The sequence below is a fragment of the Talpa occidentalis genome, unplaced genomic scaffold (assembly GCF_014898055.3).
Source record: "Talpa occidentalis isolate TD23 unplaced genomic scaffold, MPIMG_talOcc4v2.1 talOcc4.14, whole genome shotgun sequence".
NCBI classification, from domain to species: Eukaryota; Metazoa; Chordata; class Mammalia; order Eulipotyphla; family Talpidae; genus Talpa; species Talpa occidentalis.
In genome coordinates, this window is record NW_023601433.1 from 72,342,187 (window position 1) to 72,358,271 (window position 16,085).

General features: G+C 46.1%; 1 long non-coding RNA gene across 1 annotated transcript; it reads right to left on the reverse strand.

Moving 5' to 3' along the window:
• Positions 1-1,948: 1,948 nt before the first annotated feature.
• LOC129145789 (uncharacterized) lies at positions 1,949-12,319 on the reverse strand. The gene is made up of 3 exons (XR_008551845.1): positions 12,199-12,319; positions 2,493-2,610; positions 1,949-2,292 (listed from the first exon to the last, which is right to left on the reverse strand). It is a non-coding gene; the product is annotated as an uncharacterized LOC129145789 (long non-coding RNA).
• Positions 12,320-16,085: the final 3,766 nt, after the last annotated feature.

Below are 16,085 nucleotides of genomic sequence, written 5' to 3' on the forward strand. Positions count from 1 at the left end.
AACACTGCCAGCCTAGGGACCCAGTTTCCTGAGGTCAAGTCCTAGTTTCTTTGAAGACCTACTGTGTGTCCTGAGTCACATCTCTATTTGGAACTCACCTGAACTCATATCTGAAAAGAGAGAGAATAGAACCGTGTCTTTTGGACTATGTTCCTTACAGTCCCAGGGACTCCGTGGAATTTCTCCAAGGAGGGAAGCCAAACCTGGAGCAGGGAAGAGTTGGATCCCTCACCTCACTCAAAGCTGAGTTCTCTCTCCTTTGCTCTGCTGCCCATGTCAGGATTCTAATTAAATCCTAGGAGTCCTGATGCTTAAAAGAAATTTGGAAACCATCTCTTCAGATGATAGTGGTTGTCATTCGTGCAGCATCTATTATATGCCAAGTTCTTCACATATGCTATCCCCCACCCTCAGTAACAAAATTCCAAAGTGGACATTATGATCTACACATTTCAGAAAAGAAAACAGGTTCAGAGAGTTTTACTCTAAGGCCCAAGGTCACCTTGGCAGTTGTGCGTGTGGATGCAGGGATTCTAACTCAGACCTGTCTGATTTTGCAGTCTGTGGTTAAAGCTTCAGGCTGCTCCACTGTATCTCTTGTTGGAGGTGGTTTGTAATTAGTTTCATTGTTATTTTGAGAAAAGACATTCCCTGGGAGTAACAGTGCAAATAAGGGCGGAAGTGAGCCAAGGGGGTTTGGATTCCTCACCAGTGCATCTCTATAGCCGACAAGGGCAGCAACCTGTTTTAACAAGCCACCCTCTTGTTCTTTGAGAACTATTCAAACAGAGTGAGCATCAGTCGCAATGCAGACCTGAAAACAAGATTTCACCAGCCGAGACCGCATGCCCAGAAAACTTTTTTAGTCTTTCGGGAGCATCGCTGGCAAACATAATTTGAAAATCTTTCTCCTTAACACTCTTTCTCCTGTCAGAGAATAGGCATCTCATGCATATTTCATCCTGTTTCTTTTTAATTAAAAGCTATTATATATTTATTTTTCAATGGCGATAGAGGGAGGAAATGTAAGCATTCATTCAATAAACATTTGTTATGCTGTCTATGTGCCAGCCCTGTTATGGGTACTGGGAACATGCAAAGATGTTTAAGCCATAATCCCACCCCTCAAGGGGGTTACAATCAGTTGTTGGGGAGAGAATAGATATGTAAATAAGCAAGTATAATGAGGGGTATCAAGTGCTGAGAAGGAGGAAGCATATTCATTTGAGAGGGGGATTACTAACCAGTGCCTACTGAGTCAAAATCAGCATATGTTGGGCCTTCCCAGTGACACAGGGGGTTGAGCACAGTGCTTTGAAGCTGTCTGCAGCCTCTGCAGTGCGGGTTCGATTCCCAGCCAGCCAGGGAGATACCCACATGGCGCAGCAGACCTCTCCTGTCTCACCCGCTGCTCCCCTCAGCAGTGCTTTCGGTCCATCTGCCTGTTCTGTTCCCCACTCTGTCTCTGGTGAATCCTCTCACCCTTCCGCGCATCTGGCCTGTACCTCAGCTCTTGTATAAATAAATAAAATCTTTTTTTTAAAAAAAAAAAAGACTGCATTAAAAAAAATCAGCATATGCTGAGGCCCCCATAAAAATTGAACTGTGGCCAAGGATCATCGACATGTTTCACATAAAAATCTAGATTCAGAACACCTCATGAGAAATCAGAAGATTTGGCTACACCAGGCATGCATTTTCATTCAACCACCACCAATTGGAGCTTAGAGACCACTCTGTCCTGATTCAGTTATCTACTTTGCCTCAGTCCCCACTATTCCCTATTGAACTATATGCCTGACCTCTAGGTACATTTATGCTGCCTCTTCCTGAGATCTAGAGGGTTTGATTGTGTGACATTTTATAGGTAAACTTTAGATCTATCTATCTAAACTTCTCTTCAGGATGGTATTTCCACATAAAATCTGAGGATACAGAATTTTTCTTGAAGCACCCAAATAATTCAAGAGGTGAGGGAAAAACAACATTTTTATGCCTGTTATCTGACAGATTGCCTGCATGTTTGTCCAACTTTCCTCTGGGTCTGCTCTTTCAGCATGGAGACATGAGCAGACACAGCCTCACTCAATTCCAAATAAATTACCTTCCATCTAGTCGATTGCACTGTTGCAAGAACGATGGAATTTTCTTTTGCTTCACAAAGTGTTTCCTCAAAGTTTGGCTTTGATTTGCCTTCCCAAGGCTTCACAGCCTCCCAGCTTCTTCAGAGCTGCTTCTTTGATGAAAGTGTTCAGTCTATCTGGCTTCCATTTTGCTGAGTGTGTTGGGAGCCTGTGGGGAGAGAGGTCTTGCTGGAAAATGAGAAAAGCATTTCAACCCATGTGACTTGAATTTTAGGACAGTTCTAAGGCTCCAGATTTGCAGTGGGCATCAGAGGGGCTGAGCAGATCCCAGGGATCCAGATGGGAAGCCCTCCCCATATCCCAGATCTCAAAACCAAGGACCAGAGAGGGAAGGAGACTTTTCCAAACCTTGACACCTTTATCTGTAAAATAGGAAGGGGAGTGAGCCCGCGGGGTCAGCAGAGGGCAGGATCCCAGCCCCACTCTGCCTGGGGCAGCTCATGCACTGTTCTCGGCGGCACCGACCCTGAAGAAATACCAAGACTCAGGCTCAGTCTGAGGGCAAGAGGCTGCAGACATGGGGACAAAGAGAACTAAGATTTAACAACCTACTGTCTACGCCTCTTGATATCCTTATAAGAAGGCTCAACTATGATCCCCAGTTTAGAGATGGGAAAACTGAGGCTCAGAGAAGCAAAGCAACCTGTTTCATAACCATGAAGCCAGCTCTGTCTGATTCCACTAGGTCAGAGGTCACAAAGCTTTTTTTTTGACAATGGGCCAGGTGGTAAATTATTTTTCCTTTATTGAGGTAACATTGGTTTACAACTCTGTACATGATATCGGGGACTATGATCACACCTTTTCAGACGGATGTTACCACCCCACCCCACCCCCACCTTCCAGCACCCATAACCGGTTACCCTAGACCATTGGGCCCCTCCCACCTTTGTCCATCACCCCACTCCCCGCCTCAATTCTGCAGTCGTATTTCTAGGGTATCCACAAGGAGTCAGCTCTATGGGTGCGGCCTAGAAGCAGCCACTTATAACACCTAAATGAAAGGGTATGACTGCTTTCCAGTGAAACTGTATTTATTTCACTGGGCCACAGGCTATAGCTTGCACCCTACATGCTCCTTCCCCTGAGGCTGATTCATAAACATGACCCTGTATTACAAAGCATGTACTATGCATGAGGAGTTGGGCTGCATTTTTTGTATATGTGCTGCCGAAGCAAACACTTGTGCTGCCGAAGCAAACACGTTGGGCTGCATTTTTTGGACATTATGTTATTCGTCCCATTTTTCTGATGGGAAAACAGAGGTTCCTCAAAACCTGTGTGCTACGCATACCAACACTCAGCAAACCCTGCATGAGCTCCTCACACATATGGCACCCAGCCAGCACCAGAGCCAGCACAGCCAGTGCCACAGCCACAGCCACAGCTACAGCCAGCACCAGAGCCAGCCAGTGCCAGAGCCAGCCAGCACCAGAGCCAGCACAGCCAGTGCCAGACCCAGTGCCAGGGCCACAGCCACAGCCAGGGCCACAGCCACAGCCATGGGAAATGTCTGGTCACATGTTTCCACCACCATTCAGTGGCTTCTCACATCTTCCTCTACAAAAGAACTAAATAAGGAGACCAGGGCCTCCCCAGTGGCGCAGCGGTTGAGCGCTGGGTTGCGAAGCTGCCTGCAGCCTCTGCAGCTCCAGTTCGATCCCCGGCTGCTCTGCGGCCACCGGAGGAGGGTCCCACATGGCGTGCAGACCTCTCCTGCCGCCCGCTGCTCCCCTCAGCAGTGTACTTCGGTCCTTCTGCCTGCTCTGCTCCCTGCTCTGGCTCTGGTGAATTCTCTCACCCTCCCGCGCTTCTGACTGTACCCAGTGCTTGTATAAATAAATAAACAAATAAATCTTAAAAAAAAGTATTTAAAAAACAAACAAACAAACAAACAAATAAATAAATAAATAAGGAGACCAGAGTTTGCAAAGCTTGGGACATCAAATAAAGCACATGATGCTTCCTTGCCTCCCACAGAAAGCACAAGAAAATATAATGCAATGACATTAGTTTGCATTCACTCCCAGGTCAATTTCTCTGCTGGGGGAAAGGCTGAGACCTGGGGTAAGTCGGGGCCAGGGGATTTCTGAGCTGTTACTCAAGGACAGAGATATGCTGCCTGAGAAGCTTCCCCTGCCTCCAAACAAACAGGAGGTGATGGGTGTCACCACCTCCCAGGAGCGGTGAGGACACGCCTTGCTCCCTGGAAATAAATGAAAGCAGTGGAGAGGAAGGCCTATAAGGCAGTGCCAAGTGGCTCCTCCACTCCCAATGTCTCCCAGGCTTCTGTCATGACTGTTACTGTTCTGTCATGACTTCTATGAATAACACAGAGGCATCCTCAACCATTAACACAATAGTGTGAATTAGAGCACTGAGCAGAAACAGTACTGGAAACTGCTGTGACTTTCGCACCTTGTCAGCTGCAGTGACAGGCACATTGCATTTTCCTCTGCAGAATGGAGCAGCTCCACCGGAGCAGAGGTTCCAGGCAGTCCGAGCCAGCAGAAGCTCAAGATGTATTTTTACCCCTGTTAAACATTTTCCTTATGTTTTAATTGGGATGATTCATTTTTTAATAATTAAAAATGTTAATAAATTTAACAATGTGTCTAAATATATTTAAATGTGTTTCATATTTAAATGTCATGATTATTCAAATATTAATAATAAAATTGAACAATAAGTTTTAATCTGGCATACTGAAGCTTTAATATTTTCATCGGGATAATTAAGTTAAATCATAAGGGTTTGCCCCAGACCCCAGCATTCTCTGATGTCAGGTATCTGACGCCTCTAGTTAATAACCACCGCCTGGATCCTGCAGTTATTTGATTTCGACACTGGATTGTAAACATCACTCTGGATTTTGATGCAGTGTGAGGAGGCTGAAAGCTGAACCCCAAAGGGGTGGGACTCTGGTCAGGTAAATATTGATGAAGGGGAAGCAGAACATTTACACAAACAAAGCGTATCTGGCAAATATGGGGTGAGTGAGAAACCGTGAGGTGTCGGGGGACAGGAAGTGCCTCTTCTCCTGTGAAATTTTAGTATCTTCACTTTGACACAGCTTATATACCTAATCAAGAACCCAGGGGTATAGTCAGTGTTCAAATCCAATCCCAACCCTGTTCCCCCGGGCAGCTTATTAAATCCCTCACAGGTCCTTAAATAATGTCAACGGTAGCTATTTCTTCCAAGGTTTTGCAGGTTGTTTTGTTTTGTTTTGTTTTTACTTCTTGTACAAGGCAAGACATCTCTACATACATTTCTCTCCACTCCACAAACAAGGTAGACACTGCTTTCCCCACAGACCCGTAGATTGTAGGAAGCTACAACTAACCAGGGGCAGGAAGGTTCCAAGATCCCCCCAACCCTCAGAACCCATACACCTTCCCTGTTGCCATGACACTCCCAGGCCCACCAATCAGGCTGGGCAGTTGAGGACACTCGCCCGCCAAGGAGAGTGTGAGGATTGATTTCCAGGGGCCACCTGGATGAGAACTGTGCTCAGTGCGCCTGGATCCCAGCTGATTACACTTTAGCTTTTTATTCTAGAAGATTCTTGCTCATGAAGAAAGTGTATTTCCTTTTCCTGGCAAATTCTAGGCCATGAAGAAGCTGCCAGGAGGAATCCACTTCCTGCCAACCCCTCGATTTAGTAAGTCATTCTGGAGTTGCTCACTGCTGCCCACGGACCTGGGAGGGGGCCGGGGTGCTCATGATGTTGTCAGGGTCCTTCCCTCCCAATGGGTCACTTCCCGAGCTTGTTTCTGCACAGTGGAGGGAGCAGGGTCTACCCTGAAAGTAAGATGAGGGAGTCCTGCTAAGTCAACTCCTCACAATCCAACTCCAACAACGACGAAGGAGGGGCCCAGTGCATGATGGAAATGGAAAGTCACTTCCAAAAATCGTTCCCAAAAGGAATTACAGAGCAGCTATTGGCGCATTCAGAAGAAGGGGATGGAAATTAGGCCGGGACGTGTAGGGGGGAGAAAAATATCACGCAGAGCTTCCCTCGGCTGTACATTATCCTAGTTGATCCGAGTGGCTTTGCTTTTCCTTTTTTATTATCATTATTATTATATTATCATTACCACTCTTCTCCCCATTGAGTTTCATGGCCTGTTATAAGGGGTTTTCCTCTGGAATAAAACAAGACATAAATTTTCTGAACATTTTCCTCCGGCAGCCTGAAAGCACAGTGATCCCTCTCCTGGCAGGACTGACTCCTCGCGGGTAAGAGAACTGGGGAGTGAGCCAGGAAATGCAACAAAGTGGGCCTTGGTCCCCACACATGAAAAAGTAGGGGTTCTCACTTCACTTTTTCTTTTTATTTCTTTGAAGCCTCAGAATCATGATTTCATTTCAGTCTCAAGTCAGCTCTGGAAGGTAGCAAGGACAGCAGTGAACTTTCCTATTGCGTAGGTGGAAAAAGGAGGCTCAAGGTGGTGGCGTAAGTTTGCCCAAGAGCACACGGCAAGCCCCAGCCAGAGCAGGATGCACCAGGATCTTCTGACCCTTCATCTCCCTGCCTACCGCCTTCCTCCACCTCCCCTCCTGCAGGTGGAAGGGGGAGCCTGTTCCTTTCCCAGCCAGGACCCCAGCCCCTAGATCCAAAAGATGGAAAATAGAGGTCACTGCTCTACAGCTTTCTCCCAAAGAAAATGAAAAAAAAAAAAAAATGATCACACAGAGCTTTCCTGTTCCTGTCCTTCCCCAGCTTTCCATGGCTTTCTCCCTCATTCACTGTGTTTCTCTGTGTGTTTTACTTCCTCTCTCCTCTCTGTCTCTCTCTGTCTCTTTCTCTCTCTGTGTCTCTCTGTCTCTCTCTCACTTGCTCACTCGCACACACGTTTTCTCTTCTTCCCCAAGTGTTATCCAGAAGATAAAGGCAGCTCTTTTACTCCTAACCGGTGGAAGCCCTTGATCTGGAAGGTGTTAAATTTTCCACTGCCTTGTTCATTTTCAAGGTAAGTTTCATGTCTCTTTGTTCCCTCCATTTGATACCATAATTGGGGCATTTTTCTGATTCCTTAATTCAGCAACTCGATTTTGGAAATGTTCATTCCATTGTCCCTCCAGGCCTCATTTCCCATGCTTCTCCCCTCTGCTTTCATTCCACACCTGGCTCCTATAATATCATCCCTTCCTTCAGTGCGAATCAAAATAGGTTTCTTTAAATTGTCCTAACAATTGATATTCTTCACCAAAAAAAAAAAAAAAAATTTAATGATTCGAAATATCTTTGGATCCTTTTTAAGCTGTTTGCAACATGATCACTGCTATAGTCAAAAAGACTGTCTGCAACCCCTCCTCCCCCCACCACCATTCAGGGACAGAGAAATAAGGTAAGAAACGGAGACAAGATGATTATATAAAGGCTGTGTTTCTTGTCTTTGTTCCTCAGGTTTTCTATCAAATATTAGCAACTTCCCTCAAGGCGGAAAAGAGGAAAAAAAGATCTCAGATGGAAACAGCGAGCATCACCAAGCAGACACTCTCTCAGCTTCTGGATTCACGTCACCCTACTCAGCAAGAGTCAGCACTGGACTCTGTGCTTAGGTCTCAGGCAAAACTGGGTTCAAATCCTAGCACTGCCACTTAAAGGCTATGTGAACTTGAACTCTGATTTCATCTCTCTGGCCTTAGGATCCTCCCCCCTTGTCATGGCATTGTGGGGAAGGTTTTTTTAAAGAGAGTTGTGAGAATCAGTTATCAGTGAGGATCAGGCACTGACTAGTAATGTCTACTACCTGTCCGACGGGATATTTTTGCTCTTCCCTCATTACAGTTCAGCCAGGGTCAGTGGGATAATTAGGACTATTGAATAGCTACAGATACAAAGGACCAGAGAGGTGCAGCAACTTGCTCAAGGTCACACAGCATGCCCACATCTGTGTTCTTAATCACGTGAACGTGTTATGATGTCGTGCCTTACACTTAGCATTACTTAGGAAAATTTTGTTCTTGCTTTGATCTCAAAGAGGAAGGATGCTGCTAAGATGAGGGATCAGCCTCAGTGGGTAGCATAATAAGTCTGCCCTCTCCAGAGGCCTCTAGAATAAAGGCCGCTTTAATTAGTAGGATGGTTTTCTTTGGGGCCAAAATAAAGAGACAATAAAGCAAGTCCCAGAGAGAACAAGCGCGTGGACCCAAGCCAAGCACTTCGTCCTGACACCGGGGAGATTAATGGCCTGTAAAGTGGTGCAGCGACCATTAGGTTCAGCCTGCGGCTTCTGGAAGGCAGTCAACCCACGGTGGTTTTGGAGTTTCTGATTGCAGGAGGGTCAAATCTGCCCCCCTAATGCCTCATCCAGTTGGCTATGATCATGGAAGCCTCATCTGACCAGGATTGGCAGTCCCTACTCAACAGCAGGATCCAGAAACCTCAGTGGCTTCTGATCCCAGGTGCCCAAAAGGAAATCTGTTGCTTCCATGTCTGTTACATTGTATTGCCTGGCTTTTATCTTGTTTTGGTCTCTGGACTGTTTACACTCTTCAGCATGATTAAAGATGCCCCCTGCAAGAACTTTTGAATATGTCAATTATGTCAATAAGAATTATCATATTAGAAATGAAAACCAAAACATTTAAAAATATTTCTTAGTTTACAGTAATAATAACAAGCCCATTGTGAGTTACCTACATAGCATAGTCTAGTGAAAAATAACCACATTTTTGCACAATGATGAGAAATACTGGGAAGAGTAGTGTTGACAGTGGCATGGAGATGATGGTGGTGGTGGTGGTGGTGGGGATTGTGATGATGAAATGATGGTGGTGATGATGTGATGATGATGGTGGTGGTGGTGGTGATGGACATTTTCACATGCCAGGCCCTGTCTGCCATCATATTCAATCTTTACTACAACTCCATAAGGTATCACTGGGGACAAAAGATGTTGAGTATCTGGATTGAAACCCAGGCAGTCAAGCTTCAGGTACTGTGTTCTTAGCCATGACACTGTTGTACAGTTTCCATTACAGATAAGCTGTCCCAGGCAGAGAATCACATCAGTCAAGGTGGGAAAGCTCTAGAATTGCACTTGGCAACTAAAAATACCAAGTGCATGCTAAATAGGCAAGGCGGGCTTTATTCAGCGTTGTGTTTGTTAAATATTTGATCTGGGAGAATGAAATGGCATCGTCTCTCTAGAGAACCAAAGCTGACAGGCGCAGAAATAAAGTTGATGAAAATAGCCCTAATTGTAATCATACTCAAATGTGTACAGTTTACAAAACCCTTCCATATATGTTAGCTTATTTAATCCTCTTATTTAAAGGCTGCTTGCCAGCCCTCCCTCAAATATGTCCTCACATTTTGTCCCAACAGCTGCATCCTTGAACCAGGTTTCATTATTGCTGGTCTGGACTTTCATGGCAATCCCAACCCCACCCTCCCTTGCCTCGCCACCTGTCCGTGCCACTTGAATGCTGCCTCCAGAGGTTCCTTCAATAATAATGATAATGGTAGTGAATATTAATTGAGCACTTGTTATGGGCCAGACACCCTGCTGAATGCTCAGCATGGATTACATCCTGTGTTTCCCTCTGTAATTCTGAGTTATGTCTTTTTATTACTAACTTCCCCATTTTATAGACAGAAAGCAAAAAGAAGGGAAGTTACACAACTTACCCAGGATTAACCTGGAGACGCAGGTCTGGGATCTAAACACGGAAGCTATACTCGCTAGCCTATTCCTACCCACAACAGCCCTGCTTCCCGCCAGAAACTAACCTGGTGTCAATTGCTGCTCTCCCTTCGATGCAACGAGTGCATCCAAGCCCTTGGCAGTGGAGTTCCTTATTCATCTGGATTTTCCTTTCTGCCTGACTTTATCACCTCTCTGACTCCATCAACCTTCCTGGCTTACCTGTCACTATGCCACACTTTCGCATGGCCTGTTTTTTCCCTGACCGCCATGCCTTCCTCACTAAATTCCTAGGCAACCATGAAGACCCTGCCCCGCAGTCCTACCTATTCTGAAGTCATGGGTGATATTTTTCCCCCTCCCTTCTCAGGACACTGCCAGAGTGCTCTTTCCCTACATAGACTTATCCTTATCATGTCCTATTATTTAGGACACTGGAGAAGACCATGGTCTGTTGTAGGGTAAGGTAAAAGTATCAGGCTTTTCTGCCCTCCCGCCATTAGGATGGATGAGGGAACCCTGTGGTCCTGAATGCATGCCTGATGGCGGCCACCTGGAGTGGGTACACCTGGGCTGAGAGACTGAGTTTATAAGGGCGGCGTCACGGGGACGCCAGCAGAAGCCAAGAACAAACAGAAGCCGAGAGAAGAAGAAGAGAAGCAGAGAGAACGCCAGAGAGAGCCCCGATAGAGTGAGGACTTGCTGTGGGCTGGGAGGCCTGCCAGCCTCCTGGCCCCCCAGCACCCCTGCCTGCCATGTGCCTGGTAAATCTAAATAAAAGACCTGCAAAAAACCACTGAGGACTCTGACTCCTCCTTCACCTGGTCTGCTGGATCAGAAAACCTGCTCAGTGCCCTGTTCCTGTCCCTACAACTGTGGATTCAGAACCTGTGGATTCTAATCCTCCCACTTCCTAGCTGTGTAGCCATGTTCAGGTGATTTCACCTTTCTGAGCCTTGGTGTCCACATCTGTAAAATGGGTCTGATATCAGGGTTATGTGCTCTTACAAAGCTATTCTGATGATGCAAGGAAATGAACTTTCTGAATTCCTGGAGAGAAGGTGAGAAAGGTTGCCAGACTCACCTGGCTCCCACCTCAACCTTTTCCTCCCAGGTGCGGCCATAGAGCTAAGTAAGGATGCTGCTACATTTACCCGAGAAGTAGCAGAGGGCCAGGTGCCTGTAAGGAGTCCTACAAGGGCATAGATTGTGTAGGTTCTGTTGAAAGGAGAGATAAGCGCCATATAAACAGGTGTACATGACTAAGAAACAAGCTCCTCTGGGACTTAACAAATCCCACTGAGCAAGTGGGGTTGGGGGCGTGGGGCAGGTTCCCTCCCAGCCAATCCACAGTCCACAAGGGAATCTACAGAAGGGTCACAGCGTTAATCGTGAGAATCACAGAGAATCTGGGACAAAATAAGTGCTTTATAAATGCTCCCTTTTTTTAATCACAAGAGCAGTGCAGACTTGTACTTTATCTTTTGCTTGAGGAATCTCCCCAAGGTCTCATTGGGTTGAGAAGTGGGGTCAACTCCTAAGCTACAAAAGGAAGTTTGCTGAGGCAAAGGGTCCTGCTGGGACCAATGTAAAATGTATGTGTGTGGATAGACACACACACACACACAGCCACTTCACCCCATCACCACCAAGCCATCACCCATGATGCATGCCCTTCTTTGCTTTGACCTCCCTCAGCTCAGTTCGTCTTTCCTCCATCTTGCTCTCAGCCACACACCCTGCACCCTCTCTTCCCCTCTCTTTTTCTGCATGTGCCAGTTGCTTCAGGAAAATCTCACATCCTTTCCAAATGCCCTGCCATCGTTCTAGATGGCAGTCTCCTTCCCTTCCATTTTTTTTTAAGATTTATTTATGCATACAAGAGCTGGGGTACAGGCCAGAGATGTGGGGGGTGAGAGGATTCACTAGAGACAGAGTGGGGAGCAAAACAGGTAGATTGACCGAAGTACACTGCTGAGGGGAGCAGCGGGCAAGACAGGAGAGGTCTGCTGCATTGTGTGGGTAGCTCCCTGGCCAGCTGGGGATCAAACTCGTGCTGCAGAGGCTGTGGATTGCTTCATAGTGTGGTGCTTAACCCCTTGCACCACCAGGGAGGCCCCTTCCCTTCCATTTTGGAGCCCTTCCATCTCCAGCCAACGCCAGGGACTCAGAGTCCACTGGGCCTCTATTGAGGGGAGATATCGCTGCCTCCAGTAAAGCAGGAGAGATACCATCTGGCAGCTGCCCTTCTGCCCACCAGGATATTCTCAGTAGGAGTGAAATCAAAACCCTCTTTCTGGAGCGGGGCTTGAAGGCTGTGCCTGGGTGCTCTCTCCCCCTGAGCCTCTGGATCTTGCAGGGGTGAGGTCCTCTGCCTAGAATTCTTATTCTCTTACCTCTTCTTTGTTTACCTTACTCCTCCAACTTCAAGACCCTCCCTAGACATCACCACCTCCAAGAAGCCTTCTCTGATTCCCAGGATGAGTTAGGTGCCTCCTCTGTACTCCCACAACTGTCTCTCCCTGGTAGACCATTCAGTATATTGAATCATAATTGCCTGACTGTGACTTCATGAAGCCACACTCATTCACCACATTATTTCTATGACTTGGCACTTAAGAGACCTTCAATTGATTGATTGTTCTTAAATGAATGATAAAAACCATGCTATCTTCCCCCAGTGCAATCAGATTTGTGTGATTCTGGATGATTTGCAAGAAACTTCCCCAGAGGCAGTCCCTGCCCCAGAGGTAGCCAATGCAGACTGTTGTCCACTCAAGGTTTTCTGGCTCACAGTTTGTAAGTCCCCACCATGAAGATGGAAGACATGGCTGGGAATCCAAATTTCCCTATCCACCATAGGCCCCAGCTGCTCAATTAGTCTTATCCCCTAAGGATTAACCAGAGTCACATGCTCAGAGACACCCACGAGCCCATGAGTGAAACCTTTATGGGTTTGGACAGGGACTGGGTGAGGGGCCTAAGGGGACCCATGAGCTGTTGCCCTTCTCTCTCTCTTTTTACTCTTTTTGAAAAAAGTGTTTCCCTCCATAGATGATAAGAGTAGCCAGGCCCTTCCTTCCCCGGTTTGAGGGTAACCAGGGAAATGACACCCATGGCCTTCTTCCTGCCAGGGTCATCAGGAGGCCTCCAGATTATGGTTTTCCTCTTATAAACTCTCAGGCCACCCACAGTCATAGACCATGGGGGTCAAGTCTATTATAAACATACACAGTTTCTGCTTATTGTTATCCAAACACTGCCTTTTCTTTACCTGAGAGTCATGATAGAACTTGTATTGTTGCAGAAATAAATTCTAGCCTTTTACCCAGACAAGGGAAGAACAAGCGGTACTTCAGGAACGGTGAGGTCAGGAGAAGCTTTACGACTCATGCATGAGGCCCCAGACCTGGGCAGTCCCATAAGGTCTGGGCACCAGTCTAGAGGCAAACGCTTTCTTTTACACACAACCATCTTACACTAGTAACACTGGTTAGCAAGTACAACTATTTGCTGGAAAACTCCTCTACACAGGAGGAAAAATGGACATTTGGGGATGTCCTTTGAGAGATAAATCAGCTTGCCGGCTGTCCAAACTTGTTAAAATGTAACCTCATTTACTTTATTATAACTAGTTTTTTCCTGGTCCCTTATTTAGGTTTTCTAGATTCCTGCTATGAGTGAGACCATCTGGTATTTTTCTTTTTCTTTCTGGCTTATTTTGCTGAGCATGATCCCTTCCAGCTCCATCTATGTTGCTGCAAATTGCATGAGTTTATCTTTTTTGATTGCTGAGTAATATTCCATTGTGTATATGCACCAATGATGTAAAAAACATAAAATAAAAAAATAAATCCAATAAGTTGAAAAAAAAAGTAACCTTATTTAGATAAGCTAAAACTTAGATGGAAAGCTCTCTAAAGAAACGTTTATCAAGTAAGCAAATTTGTTATTTAAATTGCATTGGATTATTTACTGCACCAGGCCTAAGACCCTTTAGCAGGAAAGATTTATTTGCTTAACAGTTCCTTTTCAGTGTTTTCTAAAATGGAGCTAGATGGATAGATAGATAGATGATTGATAGATAGACAGATAGATAGATCCATGTGTTGGATCCATAAATATCTTTAGTCTCAGGCACTCTTCTTAAAATGTGGCTGACCCTCCTTCGGTGTTCCCTCCCTGAGTCTTGGCAGGGACTGGTGACTGTTTCAATCAATAGAGTGTAATGGCAGGAATGCTATGGACTACTAAGATCATAAAAAGGATAGCAATTGCTCCTGATTTCTCCTCTCGTCTCTTCTCGCCTGTCCTCTCTTCTCCTTCCCTTCATTTCTTTCCCCTTACCTTCCCCTCCTCCCCTCTCTCCACCTTTGGAACTCAGCCATCGTGCTACGAGGACGCAAACCAGGCCGTGCTGAGAGACCACATAGAGAGGAACCATGCAGACAAGAACTGAGACTATAACCAATGGTCCACATCAACTTTTGGACGGGGGATAGATGAGACGTCAGATGGTTCCAGCCCCAGCCTGCCGGCCTTCCAGCTGAGACCCCAGGCCTCAGGGAGCACAGACAAGCCCTCCCTGCCGTGCTCTGGTCTGAATTTCTGCCCCCGGAACCTGAGCATATAAATGTTGGTTTTACATCACTGAGTTCTGGGGTAATTTGCATGCAGTCATGTTCTGCAACAAAAATGCATGGGGGCTCAAAGATGTTGTGGATGCACAGAAATTGGTCCCAGAAGCCATCAACCTCCCATTTCTCTATAAGCAAGGCCTTCAACATCAGAACTCATGGGCTAAATAGGAATAGTAAAAAAAAAAAAAGTGACCTCCTCAAAGGATCATGATGATTAACAACTCCTAGACTCAGAGAAACTGCCCATGAAATGATCAAGCAGAGACGTACCAGCATCCAGGTGTGTAAAACACCTGGCACGTAATACACACATATCAAAATTCTCTCCAGTGAGGACTGTAATAATAATGAGGACTTACTGAGCACCCATCATGGATCAGGAGCTTCACCTGCACCGGTAGATGAAGCTAAGAGGCATCTTCACCACACTCCTTCACATAGGCATTATCGACTCCATTTCACAGATGACAAGATTAAGACTCAAAGGGTTATAACTTGCTCATGCCCAGTGTCAGAAGGTGATGGGGGATAGATGAGACTTCAGATGGTTCAGCCCCAGCCTTCAGGCTTTCCAGCGGAGACCCCAGGCATCATGGAGCAGAGACAAGCCCTCTAGCTGAGACCACAGGCATCATGGAGCAGAGACAAGCCCTCTAGCTGAGACCACAGGCATCATGGAGCAGAGACAAGCCCTCTAGCTGAGACCACAGGCATCATGGAGCAGAGACAAGCCCTCTAGCTGAGACCCCAGGCATCATGGAGCAGAGACAAGCCCTCTAGCTGAGACCACAGGCATCATGGAGCAGAGACAAGCCCTCTAGCTGAGACCCCAGGCATCATGGCAGAGCCCACATCTGCCCTCCCAGCTCTAATGACTTCTTGTGGTACATGTTTCTTTTCCCCATATCATCCCTTCCTGCTTTTCCCCATCCCAAGAGTACAAATGACAATTTCAGTGTCATTTGTCATTTCATCTACCACCATGGATGCACCGGGCACTAGCCAGGTTGTGGTTATTGCCTTCCAAGTTGGATGGCCCTTGTTCTGATCTCTCATCCACTACCTATAAGCTACACAACCTTGGGTGAGATGCCGCCTCACCTCCTCAATCTTCAACTTATTGGTAAAATGGGACTAAAATACTCCCTGCTGTATCCGAAAAAACAAGGTATGTAAGGGACCTAGAATGGCTGCCATTAAATATTAGGTACTCTGTCCAACCTAGTTTTCCTCTCTTAATTCCCTTTCAAAGCACCCCCTTTCAAAAAGGACTTCAACATATAAATTTAGGGTGACACAGTTCAAACTGTATTTGATCCAACTTAGTTTTCCTCTCTTAATTCCCATTCAAAGCGCTCCCTTTCAAAAAGGTGTTCAATAATAAAACTAACAGCTTACACTAGTTAGCTCGCCATGTAGAGGCAGGGTTTCAGGGCTCTACATAGATTGGATTCAGTCCTCATAACACCACCGTGAGGTCTTGATGCCATCATTATCTTTACAGATGAGAAAATAGAGGCACAGATTGGAGAAGATGTTGTATTAGTGTCCTAGGGCTAGAGTAACAAAACACAAGCAAGGATTAGAGCAGAAATAATCTTACAGTTCTGAAGGCTGGAAATCATACAGTTAATAAGCAGTGG